This window comes from Marmota marmota, unplaced genomic scaffold (genome assembly GCF_001458135.2).
Source record: "Marmota marmota marmota unplaced genomic scaffold, marMar, whole genome shotgun sequence".
NCBI classification, from domain to species: Eukaryota; Metazoa; Chordata; class Mammalia; order Rodentia; family Sciuridae; genus Marmota; species Marmota marmota.
The window spans coordinates 70899427-70906223 of NW_026000026.1; positions in this window are offsets into that span (position 1 = coordinate 70899427).

The window sequence follows — 6797 nt, forward strand, 5'->3', positions numbered from 1 at the left end:
TACATGGAATTATGACAAGAGATAGGGTAGATCAGTGGTTCATTGGTGGTCAAGAAGAAAGTAATGCTGGTGGTTAAAGACTGCATCTCTGTGCAGATTGATAGAAGTTTGGCATCATTTGCACGTGTGTGTGTGTTACTTGAGTTCAACTACCCAGGACCTCTTCATACATGCTAGGCAAGTGTTCTACTACTGAGATACACCCCCAGTGCCTTTAAATAGTTGTTTTTTTTTTTTTTTTAATTTTTGAGACAGGTCTGGTACAGTTGCTTAGGCTGGCCTAGAATTTGTGATCCTCTTGCCTAAGCCTTTTCAGCCTTCCCAGTACCTGGGATTACAGTTTCTGCCACTGGCTGGGCTTATCATTTGTTTTTGCTATTTGATGTGCAGATTTCTTGAGGCAAATTATTGCTCTAAAGCTGAAAATAAAAAAAGTATTGCTTAAGAATATGTACTGGGCTAGGAATATAGCTCAGTTGGTAGAGTGCTTGCCTCATATGCACAAGGCCCTGGGTTTAATCCCCAGCACCACACACACAGACACACACAAACACACAAAAGTATGTATTAAAAGTGGATAAAATTTAGAACAAAAAATATTGCTGCCTTCACTATTATAGTACATAGTAGTTTACCATGGGAAAAACTTTGTAATTGAAACAGTTCTCATTGATCCTGCTCAGTCATTTTATTTTGTTCTTTTTGAGTGCTTTCCCTTATACAAAGAATGTCTTCTCACCCCACACTCCTCTCCTTCCAAATTCTTTATTCAAACTTAGAGACTTCTGAGAAGCTTGTACTACCATAGAATTGTTGTTTCTCCCCCTCCTCCTCCTCCTCCTCCTTCTTCTGTAGATGGACACAATACATTTTCTTCTTCTTCTTCTTTTTTTATTATTAGAACTATTTTCTTATTTGAGATTTTTTTCCCAGATCCTGAATTTCTTCTAAATTTACAATGAAACAACCAGAGGATTGGAAACATTGGTTCTGAGACAGACTCCTTGGTAATGAGAAAGTCCAATTCCAACTGGGGAAGTTTACCCAAGTCCCAGCCTTTTCAGTTTAACATACACTTACCACTTAGAAAAATAAATCCCAAGTACCCATCTGTGTTGAAGGAAAAGAGTTACTTGTGATTTTATAATAAATGGAACTAACGATATCTTTCTTTTATTTATTTTTATGTGGTGCTGAGGATTGAACCCAGTGCCTCACATGTCCTAGGCAAGTGCTCTACCACTGAGCTACAACCCTAGCCCCAGTATTGTTTCTTAGTATGTGTACATGAATGATTTTTATCTCTTTTGGACTTAGCTTTCCTGGACAATATCTCCGTTTTATTCTTTGTAGTATACCTGATGCATGGTAGGTATTCAGTGAATGCCAGTCCAGTGGTGTGGTAGGAAAAGATAAGAGGATTTTGGAGCAACATACCTACTGAGTTATTTTCTCGTCCTGTGGCATTAGGCAGGTATCTCACTAATGTTTTTAAGCCTCAGTTTCCTTATGTATAGAAGGGGGATAATGTCATATATCCCACAAGCCTGTGGGAAATATTAACAGGAATAATTCTTGGTACTTTGAACTACACAAAAGGTGTAGGTTCTTGTTTTGTTTTGTTTTTTTGTTTGGTTATTTGTTGCTTTTAGTTTTGTTTTTATAACATGTGGCCATTCAGTTTGTTTCACAATCTGGAAACAAATCAAATACCCATCAATAGATGAATATAACAGCAGAATATAGGATATCCATACAATGTAGCATTACCCAGCAACAAAAAGGAGCAGTTCCTGGTGCAGTGGGAGGCTGAGACAGGAGGATCCCGGAGTTCAAAGCCAGTCTCAGCAAAAAGCAAACACTAAGCAACTCAAGTGAGACCCTGTCTCTAAATAAAATACAACATAGGGCTGGAGATGTGGCTCAGTGGTGGAATGCCCCCGAGTTCAATCCCTGACACCAAAAATAAACAAATGAATGAATAAAAAGGAGCAGATAAAAGATAGGTATCTGCCACTTATATATTAACTCAGCTTTAAATTCAGCCTTTAGAACCTTCTCTATTGTAAGGAGCTGGACTCTTTCACTTTTGCATTTAGCAAAATATTAGGCATTGTCAGTAGAGGGCACTGGAAGGACATTGCAGAAGTAAGAGGTTTCTTGGATCTGTTAGGCTTTTTATTACTTTTGTTTTTATTTTAATTTTTTTCTGTTAGTCTTCTTAAAATCATTATTTAGTGTTTTTGTTTGTTTGTTGTTTTTTGTTTTGCTTTTGCAATACTGGATATTGAACCCTGGACCTTGGATATGCTAGGTAGCTAGCATGTGGGTTTACCACTGAATTACATCTGCCCTCTAATAACATGTGAAAGTTTCATAGTCTAGAATTGTGTGGCTAGTTCTCTTAAATGTTACCTTGTAATAGAGGTGTCAGCTGTTATTTGAGGACTTCCTTCACCATCCATAGAGGATCCTTCCAAAAAAGTGATAGCATTTCTTTGTCAGTTTCTACAGGGCTTATGTCAGGTAAAAACTTGGAAATCAAATTTGTTTTTTACAGAAGCATCAATGATAAAGAGTATAGGAATTAATCTCTTAAAGTAGTAGCTCACTAGCTGGACACAGTGTTGCATACCTGTAATTCTAGGGGCTTGGAAGCTGAGGTAGGAGGATCCCAGGTTCAAGGCCAGCTTTAGCAACTTAGGGAGACCCTGTTTGAAAATAAAAAATAACAAGGTCTGGGTCTGTATGTAGCTCAGTGATAGAGGGCTCCTGGGTTCAATCCCCAGTATGGGGAGTGGGGGGGGGGAGAAACAAAAAGATTAAAAAATAACCTACTAACGTAAGTGCTTTTCTTTAGGTAAAGTATGCTTTTCTTTATACTATGCATATTAGTTTTCCATGCTGTCATAATAAATTACCACAAAGTGGGTGTCTTAAAACAATAGAAATGTGCTCTCTTGGATTTGGAGTACAGCAGTCTGAATCAGTGTGTCAGCAGGGTCACATTCCTTTTAATGCTGTAGGGGAGAATGATTCCTTGTTTCTTCCAACTTCTGGTGACTGTCAGCATTCTTTGGTTCCTTGTTTTGTGGTCACATCTCTTTCAGTCACTGCTTCTTCCATCTTTATAGCACCTTCTCTGTGTGTCTTATCTTCTCTTTTGTCATATATCTATATATATGTATATATATAATATGTGTATATATATATTTTTTTTTTTTAAGAGAGAGAGAGAGAGAATTTTTTAATATTTATTAGTTTTTGGCAGGCACAACATCTTTGTTTGTATGTGATGCTGAGGATCGAACCCAGGCCGCACGCATGCCAGGCGAGCGCGCTACGGCTTGAGCCACATCCCCAGCCCTGTCTCCTATATATGACAGTTGTAAATAAACTTGCCCAAGACTGGGGATGTACCTCAGTGGTAGAACACTTGTCTAGCATGGGTAAGTACCTGGGTTTAGTTCCCAATATTGTAAAAAACAAACAAATCCAAAAACTTGTTCACCCAGGTGATACAAGATGATTTTTATCTAAAGATTCATATATATCTGCAGATACCATTTTTTCCAAATAAGGTGACATTTGTAGGTCCCAGGAATTAAAGCATGTGGGTATCTATTTTTTTTATGGGATATTTAGTCCACTGAGGGTTGAGCCCAATGCTGGGCAAGTGCTGTACCACTAAACTTCATGCCCAACCTCAACCTGAGAGCGTTTAATCACTCAGGGTTTTTTTTTTTGGGGGGGGGGTGGTAGATACTGGGGATTGAACTCAGGGGCATTAGGCCATTGAGCCACATCCCCAGCCCTATATTGTATTTTATTTAGTGACAGGTCCTCACTGAGTTGCTTAGCACCTCACTTTTTGCTGAGGCTGGCTTGAACTGTAGATCCTCCTGGTTTAGCCTCCCAGGACACTGGGATTTCAGGCATGTGCCACACTGTGCCCAGCTCAATCACTCAATTGCTTTTTTTTTTTTGGAGCAGTACTGGGTATTGAATCTGGCGGGTGAGGCTCCTACCACTAAGTGACATCCCTAGTCCTTTATAGGGTCTCACCAAGTTGCTGAGGCTGGCCTTGAATTTATGAGACTCTTGCCTCAACTCAAGTCACTGGTATTATGGGCATGTGCTGCTAGGCCTGGCTAGCCTTTGGGCCTTTTCACACTGTTTTTCAACCTACACAAAAGTTGCAAATACAGTATAAAGAGTTTTTTTTTTTTTTCCTTGAGCCATTTCAGAGGAAGTTGCCAACAGGATGCTTCATCAACCCTCATTTAATTTAATTTAATTTTTCTGGTGCTGGAGGTTGGATCCAGTGACTCATGTGTGTAGGTAAAGTATCAGTGAGCATGCCTCCAGTCCCTGCATGGATCTGCAATGTTGTTTTCACAGTGATTGTACCATTTTACATTCCCACCAGTTATGCACAAGGGTTCTTTTTTTTTCATTTTTCTTTGCATTTTGCTGACAATTGTTTCCTCTTTCCTTCCTTCCTTCCTTCCTTCCTTCCTTCCTTCCTTCCTTCCTTCCCTCCCTCCCTCCCCAGGGGATACGAGGGGATGATTTTTAGTCCGTTCTAAGATAATTTTTTAATTTAATAATATAGGGGTCCAGATTTAGTCTTTTATATGTGAATATGCAGTTGTTCCAGTATTATTTATTGAGAAGATTATTCTTTGAACCCTGTTGAATTGTTTTGGCATTGAAAACCATTAAACTACAGATGTTTGGGTTTATTTCTGGACTTTCAATTTTATTCCATTGATCTCTGTAATCTTGTTTTGTTTTAGTTGTAGATGGGCACAGTTCCTTTATTTTATTATTTTATGTGGTGCTGAGGCTTGAATCTAGTGCCTCATATGTTCTAGGCAAGCACTCTACCACTAAATTATCACCCTAGCCCTGATCTTTATATTCATATGCCACTACCATACTGTCTTTTTCTTTGGGGAGTTGGGAGTACTGGGGATTGAATTTAGGGGCACTTGATCTCTGAGCCATACCCCCAGCCTGATTTTGTATTTTATTTAGAGACAGGGTCTTACTGAGTTGCTTGATGCCTTGCTTTTGCTGAGGCTGGCTTTGAGCTAGGGATCCTCCTGCCTCAGCCTCCCAAACCATTGGGATTACAGGCATGCACCACAACACCTGGCCTTACCATACTGTTTTAAATGCTTTAGATTTGCATTTTGTTTTGAGTCCATAAGTGAGTCCTCCAGCTTTATTCTTTTCCAGATTGTTTCTGTTCTTTGAGCCCTTTGTATTTCCATGTGAATTTTATTTTATTTATTTTTTGGGTACTGGGGATTTAACTCAGGTACAATTTATCACTGAGCTGACAGCTCCAGCACTTAACTTTTTTTGTTTTTTTCTGAGACAGGGTCTTACTAAATTACTTAGGACCTTGCTAAGTTGCTGAGGCTGGCTGATCTTCCTACCTCTGCTTCCCAAATTGCTGGGATTACAGGTGTGCACCACTGCTCTTGACTCCATATGATTTTTATCATCAGCTTTTTTACTTCCTGTAAAAATAGTTGCAATTTTGACAGAGATTGCATTGAGAATCTATAGCTTAGTTTGAAGAGTATCTGCACTAGTCTTATGCTCCCTTTGTAATTTTCATCTTTGTCTTTGTCTACTTTCTGGAAGGTCTTCTCAATTTTATCTTCCAGCCTTTCAATTAAAGTCTTTTCATTCTTAGAAAATTTCATTTGTTGGATTGTTTTAAGTGTTTTTTGTTTGTTTGTTTTTGCAGTACCTGGGGTTTGAACCCAGGGCCTCATGCATGCTGGGCTACATTCCCAGCTTTATTTATTTTTCCTGGTATTGGGGATTGAACCCAGGGGTGCTTTGCCACTGAGCTACATCCCCAGCCTTTTGTTTGTTTTTAAACTTTTTTTAGGGGTTCTGGGCATTGAACTCAGGGGCACTCAACTACTGAACCACCTTCCCAGCCCTTTTTTTTGTTATTAAAGATGGACATGATACCTTTATTTTGTTTGTTTATTTTTATGTGGTAACAGGGATCGAACCCAGTACCTCACACATGCTAGGCAAGTACTCTACTACTGAGCCACAACCCCGGCCCGCAGCCTTTTGTTTTAATTTCATTTTTTTTTAACTTTTTAAAATTTTAAGATGGGGTCACTAAATTGCCCAGGTGGTCTTGAACTTGTAACCATCCTCAGCAGTTCAAATTATAGGTATGCACCACAGCTCCCAGTTAATCTTCATTTTTTTTGGTACCGGAAATTGAACCCAGGGTTATTTAACCTCAGAGCCACATCCCCAGCCCTTTTAATGTTTTATTTTGAGACAGGGTCTTGTTAAGTTGCTTAGGGCCTCAATAAGTTGCTGAGGCTGGCTTTGAACTCATTGATCCTCCTGCCTCAGCTTCTCAAGCCACTGAGATTACAGGTGTGCACCACCCAGTTTATTTTGTGACAGGGTTGGATGTGCTAGGTTATATTTTGTATATGCAAGTACTATGTTATTTTGTATAAGGGACTTGAGCATCAGATTTCAGTATCCCTGGGGATTGGTCCTCTCTCCTCACTGCTGCCCGTGGTGAATACTGAGGGATGGCTGTATAAGGGAAATTGCTAACTATTCTACAGTACATAGAAAGAACAACAAAGAATTATCTGGCCCCAAAATGTCAGTAGTACTAAGATTGAGAAACACCAAGATAAGACTTTTTATTATTTATTTATTTACTAATTTGGTACCAAAGAAAAACCCAGGAGCACTCAACCATTGAGTCACCACCCTAGCCCTTTTTATTTTTT